We start from the raw sequence: 10,476 nt of genomic DNA, 5'->3' as shown, positions 1-10,476 counted from the left end.
CAGACGGCGGTCATTCCCCGAGGGCAGAGCGCTGAGGAGGGCTCAAATAGAGACCATCCGCAAGCGGTGGCGTCACCTCCTGAAGCAGCAGCTTGAGCAACAGATGAGCGGCGTCACCAGCTGAAGCAACAGCTTGAGCAACAGCTGAACGGCGTCACCAGCTGAACATCGTCAAACAGCTGAGCAGCCTCAGCGTAACGGCGAGGGCACCGGATCCGCAGCGCTTTTTTCGTGAACGGAATGTAGCTGTGAACGTGACAGAGAATGTTTTGGAACTTGTGGGAAAACGTTAAGAGTTGTATTATCCTGTGGAAGATACTGGAAATTTTCTGTCCCGAGTTCTGAACTGTTGTGTGCTTGGTCGAAACAATTAGGCAGTTTTTCTTTGAACCTCCCACAGAAGTGAAAGGTGAATGGCACTGGAAGGGGTCTCAGCCCCTTTCCTGAAGGCAACACTCGGCCTGACCTAAGAGAGCTCACCTTTCCGGACCTAAGAGAGCTCACCTTTCCGGACCTAAGAGGGCTGCGCCCTTCTTGCCTGTAGATCTGACTGCGTCCGACAAAAGGGATCGCCATGGCTGGACCGCGAGGGTAAGCCCGCGCCTTAGTCGCGGCGTTCTTGAAGAAGAACTTGCTGCTGCTGATCTGTGGACTCGTCAGACCTCTGTGGAAGACAGGTCGGCTGCAGGCACGGCTTCGTAATGTGCACTCGCAATATAATGACGAGCTTGTCATGTCCCCTGCTGCTGGGTAGACTTAATGTCACATTTCGACGCTTTACGCGGAACACCACCAACTTTCAACATGTGACCGTGCCAACTAAAACAGGATGTCGAGAAATGACGGTCAATGAGTCAATGATTACGAATACGCATGGGTACTGATATGGTTCAAAAACATTTAATGAAATGTTCATTGCTCATTCTGGGGATTGGTATTCACAAATTTTTAAACAATTTCGAAATAAGAGAAAGGTGTTTTACTTACATGAAGTATGCCTTATTCACTATTCTGTCAGTTGAACCGTCCACGCGGTCAAATTGAAGCTGTCTGCTACCAGCCAGCATTCCGCCCCAGTCTCTGAAATGGACTGAACGGATCCGTGGACACCGCAAGGTTCCCGCCCGCGGCCTTCAGCAGTCTGAATTAAATGTACCACCCTTGCGACCTGACGGAATTGAAGTGCTGTAGACGGGACGTAAAAACGGATGTCACCATAAGGGGCTGATCGGGCGAGTTTACTTTCCGAGTAGGAAATGTCTTTGGAATGTTGACAATGGGGCCTGACTGGATGAAATCATCAGAGGGAAATCATAAAGACAACGGGCAATCCGGTTATCTGCCTAGTTTAGGCGAGTTCACTACAGAGGGGCGAAAAAGAAAGTAGGAAAGCCGGCCAGCTGATCATCTGGCAGCATCCGGACGGAAATACTCACCAGCTGATCATCTGGCAAGAATGGGCGAGCCCACTGATGGCGCGTGGGGAAGAAAGCATACCAGCTGATCGCCAAGCGATGACGTCCTTCTAAAGTCGTAGACCAACACATAAACGCAATAATGATCTGGTTCATACACGACGTTCGCTTATGGATTAACGAAATCGGCCGTGTGTCTCACTGACCCACCAGAAACGTGCCGCAGAGAACTGCGTATAGGCTTCCAGCTGAAGGCAAAACCGCGCGATGGAAGCGGAGGACGTACTCGCTTTGTGCAGAGAAAGAGCGAGCAATCACATGTTTATAGTGGCATGTCATGATGTTGAAGTATATGCTGTGCTTGACATAGCTAATGTCGTTATATGTCATGCTTTTTCCGGAGCGGAAGTGAAATATATGAAGCCTACTGCTGTGCCCACTGGTTGCTTATTCCTTATGCAACCTATCGTGTTCCGGGAGCTATATTTGATGGATATGTTATACAGATATAATTTATTTACACATATATGTATATGCACATATATATATATATATATATATATATATATATATATATATATACATATATATATATATAATATATATGTGTGTGTGTGTGTGTGTGTGTGCACATATGCTATATATATTCATATCTGTTTGTATAGAGGTACTTCCATCTTCCCGGCGTATTGACTTAGTGGTGGCAGATTAACCAATCATAACATTAAGCTCGCTCGGAGGAAAATCATCTTGCAAACGGAGGTCATGATTGACGTAGCGTCGGCACAAGCTGTGTCGTTCTCGTTGCCCAATGAGATGGAGCGCGTGCTTTTCCTTGGACCCCATGCAACCTAACAATACACACATCGCGAGTCTTGGCATTTGTGGTCGGTTGCGCGCCGTCTATAGCCAGACGGATTCGCCCGGGCTTACGTGCGGCATACAACCACCTTATCCACCTTTCCTATCCTTGACCAGCCTGTGAATGGGACCTTTCGTTTCTTCTATGATCGCTTATGCATAAGCTGGCCTCGCTGCGATTACCTTCCCACACGCTGGTGAGTGGAATGCAACTTAGTTACTTGCTCAGATTTCGTGCCTCTATAGGAGCTTCGTCTCCGCTATTATGAGACCCCCGGCTGGTGCGGGGGTAAAACATCATTCAGTTCACCTCACCGTCATGCCATTTGAGCGCGGTCAAATGTTTGAAGCGTGCCGGCCGATAAGTAAATTATATGGGCTGACGGTCACTGAAGTAATTGTCCGTGGATTACGCAGCGGACGTATCAAGCAGAAGACTTCGACAGGTTAGGGACCGACAAAAGTTGCCACATCTAAGGTGAAGACGTTATGCCAGAGTAAATCTGAACATTGAATACTTTATAAGGTGGTCACAAAGCAGAATATTCTAGCAAAAATGCGAGCAAGTTGCCGCCTGTTTCATCTTTCAACGTGCACTATGACACTTCAGCTTCACTTCAGCCTGCACTATGCTTGCACGTGAATGAAGATTCGGGACGTGTTGACACTGCGAGGGTACTAATAAACAGCAAATGCTGTGAAAACTGCTTTGGTGACATATTTGGGCAGAATATTCTGCATATAAACACCGAATGGCTGACGGTACCGCTGCAGACCAAACTTACCAATCTGCAGCCCACTTTGCACGCCTGATAACCTCGAGCACGATGTCTGAAGCGTTGAACCAAACTCGCACAAGTTCTAAGGGTACTTTGGACCGTGCATTGCTTACGCACTGTATTTCGCAACATTGTTAGCGTCGTCCTCATCCTGCAACGCCATTTTAGGTTTAGTTTCTATCTCCTCAGCATCGTCATCGCTCAATCACGACCCTTGCCCTTCCACCGTTACGTAATTTATGGACGCGCCCTGCACGTGTGAAATCTGTAGGCGCCGCATCAGCCATTGGTTGGTCCGGAATCTAACCGCGCGGCTGTCGTCAGCTACAATTCCCGCCGCGGTATCGACCTTGCCGGGGGTCACGCGCAGAAGTCATCGTCGTGCCTCCAGCAGCCGGAGTGCGTGACGTCACTGGCTCACAATGAATCGTTGGTGGCACGCCTCTGTGCCCAGAGCTGGGAGGCAAATAGATCTGCCAGCCCAATGAACCTCTTCTACACAATTGATTGGTCACGGATTTTTGCGAGACGGTACTAGGTTACGTAACCTAAGGAGCGCTCATGAACAGGTGACCATAGTATTTCATGGATTACACATGAACAGGTGACAATAGTTTTTCATGGATTACACAGGAACAGGTACCAATAACATTCCATAGAGCGCACGTTAACAGCTGTCGATAGCATTCCATGGAGTACCACATGAAAAATGTGAGCACTCATGGACACATGCAGTGGTATATAGGATGATGTCACCCCCTCCACGCCATTTATTTGCACGAGCGGCAAATGACACCCATTTGGATTCATGACCTGCCGCCCTAATGACCAGCGTCGTTGGAACGCGCTCCCATCCTAGTGAGTGCTGAACTTTTTCATTTATAAAGAAGAACTTTCATGCAGCTTATATATACACACACACACACACACACACACACACACACACACACACACACACACACACACACACACACACACACACACACACACACACACACACACACACACACACCACACACACACACACACACACACACACACACACACACACACACACACACACACCACACACACACATATATATATATATATATATATATATATATATATATATATATATATATATATATATACATATATAAATTCAATGACGTAGGGTGCTATTGATCAAAGGATTAAGTTTTTGAATACTCAATAAATGCACAAGCTTTTTTTAAAGATTTTGGTATAAAACATTTTGACTGGATTGATTTTCGGGACCAGTGCCCACTAGCACTTGTCTGGGATCCGATCTGAGCGTCAAGTTCTGGGTCAACGGCAGACTTTTGCGGCGAACGCTTAACGTACCGCAGCGCTTGTCACGTTTGTGGTCGTCACCCTCTGACGTCATCTGACCTTTTGGTGTCACCAATACCACCGGCCGCAGGCCACCCCAGTCAGGGGCAAGTCAAGAGCGCCTAGGGGACTCTCGATCCCACCTGCCACGGAAGATGGGAGGGGAAGGGAAGCAGCAGGCAGCGAAAGAAATTAATCAATCTCAATGGCGTATCATGACATATGTTACAAAAATGGTTGTGTAACCAATGGTTACCCCGCGGAATATGACATTTTAGCTTCAAGTGTATCATATCGAAGTCTTTATGAAAATATTGTATGAAGATTGTTGTTGAAGGTAGATTCGAACTTTCATTTTGTTTTCAAGCAAGTCCCAGAAATACAAGCCATTTAAAGGAAATGTTCCACGCTCGAAGGCATTGAAGCAAGCATCAGGTTTGATGACTTCAGCTCACTTATAACTGACTATAAAAGGCCGCAACAATTGACGGCTGCTAGCTCTGGAAATTGCTTTACCCAACTCCCGATATTAACTTTCGGCTGTCATATGGTCGCACATCCCATTTGTTTTCTTCTCCTTGATCGCCGCATGGCCGATGGAATGGCAGGATTTGAATAACGTTATTATGGCGCATGGCTGCTTGGCCCTTGAAATAGTCTCCCCCAAAATAGCGCGCACATATTTGCGGGCGTGTAGCTCAGAAACTACAAGGGTTTAGGGCTGAAGAAGGCCAGAGCTGTGAGCTGGTTCGTGTGGTCTTCAGGATATTATAGCAAAATAACAAGTTTAATGAGTTCAACTAATCTAGGTCAAAACCTCACATAAATGTGGAACACTCCCTCTAAAGCCAGCCATCGTTCGAAAAACGAGTGCCTGATGCTTCTAAGAACGTCGTGAGGCACATATTCGTGAGGATAACTATGTTCTACAGAAATCATTGCATACACATGTTTCACACAAATACTTATGAGATATTTTCACACCAATACTTTATTTTCAGTAGCACAAATGTGTGCTACTGAAAACAATCTTTACTTAGAAGTCTACCAAGCGGCCACATATTCGCATTTTTTATTTGCTATCTTGCGCTGTGCTAGGAGCTCCCCATTAGGTACAATAATCTACTAGCTTCTGTCTGAATGCAAGAGGATAGGACTACATGTTACCACATCTACACATCTACCGCACCGCATCTGCTAGATTGCTTTGCCACATGCCGCTATTCCCACGAGGAAGCGCTTTGGTAAATAGCATAGCGTTACATGCGAAGGTAATGCGCAAAAAAATGACAAAATTCCTGCAGATTTGATTTGCTGAGCGTTTTTGAAGAATATTTTTTCTCTTCATCTCAGGAAACATTCAAGTAGAATATTGCATATCCACGAGTTGTCTTTTGGCAACTTTCCAATCATGGCATATGCATGCACTTGGTTTGTCAAGTGTGGGGGGGGGGGGAGGCTGAAGAAGGAACCTTTTCTACGGTCGTCAAAACGGTGTTCGTATTGTGGAACCTTGTCAGTGATATCCCGATGTAAAGGATGCGACAAACAGCCGCGGCCTTGCTCCGAACCGCGCCATCATCCAGCAAACCACCGGCGATTATTGAAACGGAGAGTCACGCTCAATAATCAACATAACAGATGAGCCTGCATTGTGCCTCCAGTGCATTGTGCCCTGGGAAGTGGCGCAAGGTAGACGAAGTAGCGCGGTCCGGAGCTGCACCGGCAAGGGGGAGGCGAGCGTTATGGTCTCATGTCTCTTATGGTCTCTTATGGGCTCAGCGTTATGGTCTCTCTCGGCGTCTTTGGACTCTTTCCATTTATCACTGTGAACAGTTGGTCGCAACATTCCTTGCCTTTGCTCATTTTCTTCGCATGTTATTCTCTCATATTCCTATGCTCTCTCCTCTCCCCATGCTCTCTCCTTTCTTCATGCTCTCTCCACTCCCCATGCACTTTCCTCTCCTCATGCTCTCTCCTCTCCCCCATGCTCTCTCCCACCCCTCGCTCTTCCGCGCCTCCTTTATCCCCTCCTCCCCTCTCCCCTTTGCCGTGCCGCCCCTCTCTCCCGTGGCGGTGGCATGGCCCCCCGCCGGCTGGGGCGACTCAAGGCCGCGGGAGGTTTCTTATGGGCCTGGGTCGGACTCGGTCAGCATCAGTGCCACACAGAACCGGATGCCAACAACATGGTAAGCGCCCACTGTTGCCTCCGTGGCAGCGCCGCCAACCTCCCTGTGCTGCCCTAGCGTCGCCAAGGGGTTGTTACATTCCGCACGTTAATGAGCTATTCACACCCTGAGCAGCCATGCGTGGAAGCCCGTAGCTCTGTGCTGATTGGTCTGTTTTGTGCACTGGCAGCACTGATACTGACCTGCTTAAGTCAGCTCTTGCAGATGGAGGGTCCTGAATGGTGGCGTACCGAAGAACCTGTTTGCTGATACATTGTGTAATTATTTTTTTCATTTCTTCGTCCGTAGTGCGGACTTAGGGTAGACATAGTCGTGAGCGTTCTTATACGGCATGTAGCGTTCGAAGGGCATTTATATCAGTGTTTGCCTGCTACTGCTACTTATCTCCAATCTCAACTGCTTTTAAGATGCATTCCACCTCTCTGTTTATTACCGCCTTGACCCCTTATGTCGTTTGTATCGAGCGAGTTCAAGACGGCAAGCCGTGACATAATCCCGAACATGACGCGGCTATGCGCTGTTCACGCCACTTTTAACGTAATGACGTTAGTTAACGATAGATTAGCGGAAAACCACACAAAGGGGGCTCAAACGAAAGCCACTGGGATCATGATCACACATCGCGTCGTTGGCGCCAGCTTGATCGACCACAAACGGTAGTCATTATCTCATTCCGTAGCCCTCAAGCACCCCGTAATTCTGAACATGGGGCACTGGGACCAACAGCATACATTGTTACGCACCATTGTTTAATACCTGTTATTACAGGTGCTTTGAGTTGGCCCATAACACAAAGATACATGCCTGTTCAGTTAATATGGGCGCTTACCTGCGCTTAAGTTCAGAGTGCACTCATTCCGGCGCCGAAGAACACCACGTAGCACTGCGCACAGCTGTGCTGCGAAAATTTTCCATTTCGAATCCAATGGTAGCATGGATGAGGAACATACCTTGCAGTCCAGAAACCCACGCCAAATGCACGTTCGTCTCATAAGGACCAGTGCCGTCTCACCAACGAAGGACTCTCTCCAGCCCTCAGAGATCTGTTGAGGTAAATCTGCAAAATCTACCTCTCTCCCAACGCTACTGATAAATGTACTTCAACAATGTTGGGCAGAACCATTACAGCACGTTTACAATGCTCAGCCTTAAATAGAATGCATCCGGTTCTCTGCAGCTCGCAAGGCCTTTTTCTTGCAAGCACTTCTTTGTAAGCACTTGGCTGGAATTGTATTGCCTACCAGCACTAGACTCGCGACGCCTGGTGTTGTGGCTTCTATGAACATGTAGCTTGGGCGCGCCGTCGTGAAGTTGCATTGTGATGCGTCGTGACAGGGAAGTTGTGTGACCAATGTATGTGGAGTTGGGTCGGTGCGCACAGTTTTCAAATGAACAACGAAACTCGTACACAACGTTTTCCACTTTCAGGGCAGAGATCTCTTCAGATAAATTGTTTGACATTATTCAGCCATATACTTAAGGACTCTTATAGTAAATCGTCATTTTGATTATACCTGCGGTCGGGGTGCTTTTTGATATGGTGCTACAGAGAGCTTTTCCATCTGCCTCATGTGAATTTGATTTGATTACTTTATGGCACAGTTGTATGCATCCTCGCTTGTTGTCATCCAGCTATTCACAATTCTGTTTTGCTCCCATCATCTGGTCTACCAGGTGTAGGCTCCACACCCTGCTGCTCGTAATCTTCTCGTTCTCTTGTCTCCTGCACTCCATGGCTCTTTTTCTGTCTGAATTTGTGCACTCACAGATGACTCGACAGTGAACTGTGGAACACAGTGTCTCTCCAGCCTGCTTTTGAGATCGTGGAGCTGCTGCTCACTATATATGTCAACAAAGATATTGTAGATATCAGATTCTACACCCTGTATACCAGATGACGTAAGCGCAACAGAATGGGAAGCAGCTGGCTGACAGCAAAGGAGGACGTATACAACTGTGCTATGAAGCAACCACATCAAATTCACATAAGGCGGATGGAGAAGCTCTAAAAAAGTGGCATCGTATCAAAAACTGTGTTACAACCCGACTGCAGGATGACATCAAGCTAACGATTTTGGAGAGTCCCAAAATATCTGGTTTAATCATGACAAACAATCTACCTGAAAAAGATCCCGTCCTTGAAAGAAATAAGCATTGTGTACGAGGCTCATATACACTGGTCACAAGACAACTTCTCTGTCACGACGCATCACAATGCCCCTACAGGACGGTGTGCCAAAGCTACACGTTCATAGAAGCCGCAGCACTAGGCGTCGTGAGTCTAGTGTTGGTAAGCAATACCACTATTCTGTCCAAGTCTCCACAAAAGTGGCAACTCAAAGTATTTTAAGCCGTGCGTATAAGAAACAAAGATCCAGTCACCGACAGAAAAATAGATATGAGGGGTGCACTCTCACGCGCGATGGTCAGCCTATGGCACCAAGAGTGTAATGTGATGACCTCCCTTGTCAGAGGTGTCACTCATGTTGTGTCCATGAATGTATGTAATTTTGAACTTAACTGACCCAACCCCCTACAATCGTTTTGAGCTAACGCGAGCCGACTGTAGCTTGCAACTGCTTTCTTGTATTATGTTTGACTGTGCCTATGTTTAATGATGTTAGTAGAACCAACGAAATCTTACAAAACATGGATACTCCAATGCATAGCGTTTCTGAAGATGGCAGGCGATTGGTACAAAATCTAGAGCCGTTATCGACGAAACGCATAAACACCAGATATCCTCTAATATTTATGAGGGCGTGTGTTATGGGAAATCTGCTAACATCTTGTGCACATATATATTGTTATCACCGCTTAGTGCACATGATGCAAAACAAAACGGACTTCCTCTGAAACCATGTCGGCCCTGCTCCAAGAAACACTCGTTTGTCTAGAATGTCTCTCTTAGGCGCTCATTACGAGTCATTTGCCACAAGGATACTTTTCGCGCTTCCCCGCCCATGCCAGCGGGGAGGGTGCGCCTCTCGCGCCGCTGGACATTCCCTGGAAAAACTGAGGCATTTGTAAGCAGCAAAAAATCAACATGTATACCGGCCAGTCCGTCCATCTGATTAGCGTTTATTTTCCCGGTAGTTACGCGCGCGACGACAGGCCGCGTCGGTCGTCATAGCAACCGGAAACTTTGAGGTTTGAGCGGCCCGAACCAGCCCGGTTCGGCCTGGCCCGTGACATTTATGAGGTGACTTCCTTTGCACTGAGCCGTTTGCCCGTGACTATAAGCTGGATGAGCTTATCAGATGTCAGAAGTGATTCAAACGCCACGAGAGTTTGGAACAGCGTTTGGAATGGTGTACCCCAAACGTACCATACAAAGAGTGCTACACGCAGCTCTTTCTAAAGACCAGTCACACGACAATTGTTGGATTGGCGGTTTGAGCACGATTTAGACCCAAATGTATGCGACATTGCACTTGCATTGGTGAAATGCGACATGTGGACAACAGGTTACTGTAGCGAGCAATACGTGGTAGCTGTTTTTTAGTGTGCAACAGATTATATGGCTATAACAAATGTTTTGAACATGGCAAAATTGAATTGGCAGTTTCTAAAAACGTGCTTCTCGCATACTTTGAGGAAAATTCTCGACTGAGAAAATTTGTGGGCCATGACGTGTAATTACGCGACAACATACCATTTGTTTTAATAGGCCAAGCAGATGCATGTTTTGTCAGTGTTATCATGCACAAATTACCTCTGCCTTTGAAGGTACCACTTAAGCGTGCAATTCATGTGTGTGCAATTCGGGGATGACCAAAAGCATAGCACCTATAAAGTTGCCCTAAGGTTGCACAAATATACCAATGAATGAATGATACCGATTCCGATTAGAAATGATCTAGTGATGGACCATATTTTCTTCCTCTGGTGCGTGCC

The sequence above is a fragment of the Pollicipes pollicipes genome, unplaced genomic scaffold, assembly GCF_011947565.3.
Source record: "Pollicipes pollicipes isolate AB1234 unplaced genomic scaffold, Ppol_2.1 Scaffold_6052;HRSCAF=7182_pilon_pilon_pilon, whole genome shotgun sequence".
In the NCBI taxonomy this organism is placed as follows: Eukaryota; Metazoa; Arthropoda; class Thecostraca; order Pollicipedomorpha; family Pollicipedidae; genus Pollicipes; species Pollicipes pollicipes.
Note: the sequence above shows the minus strand (reverse complement) of the source record.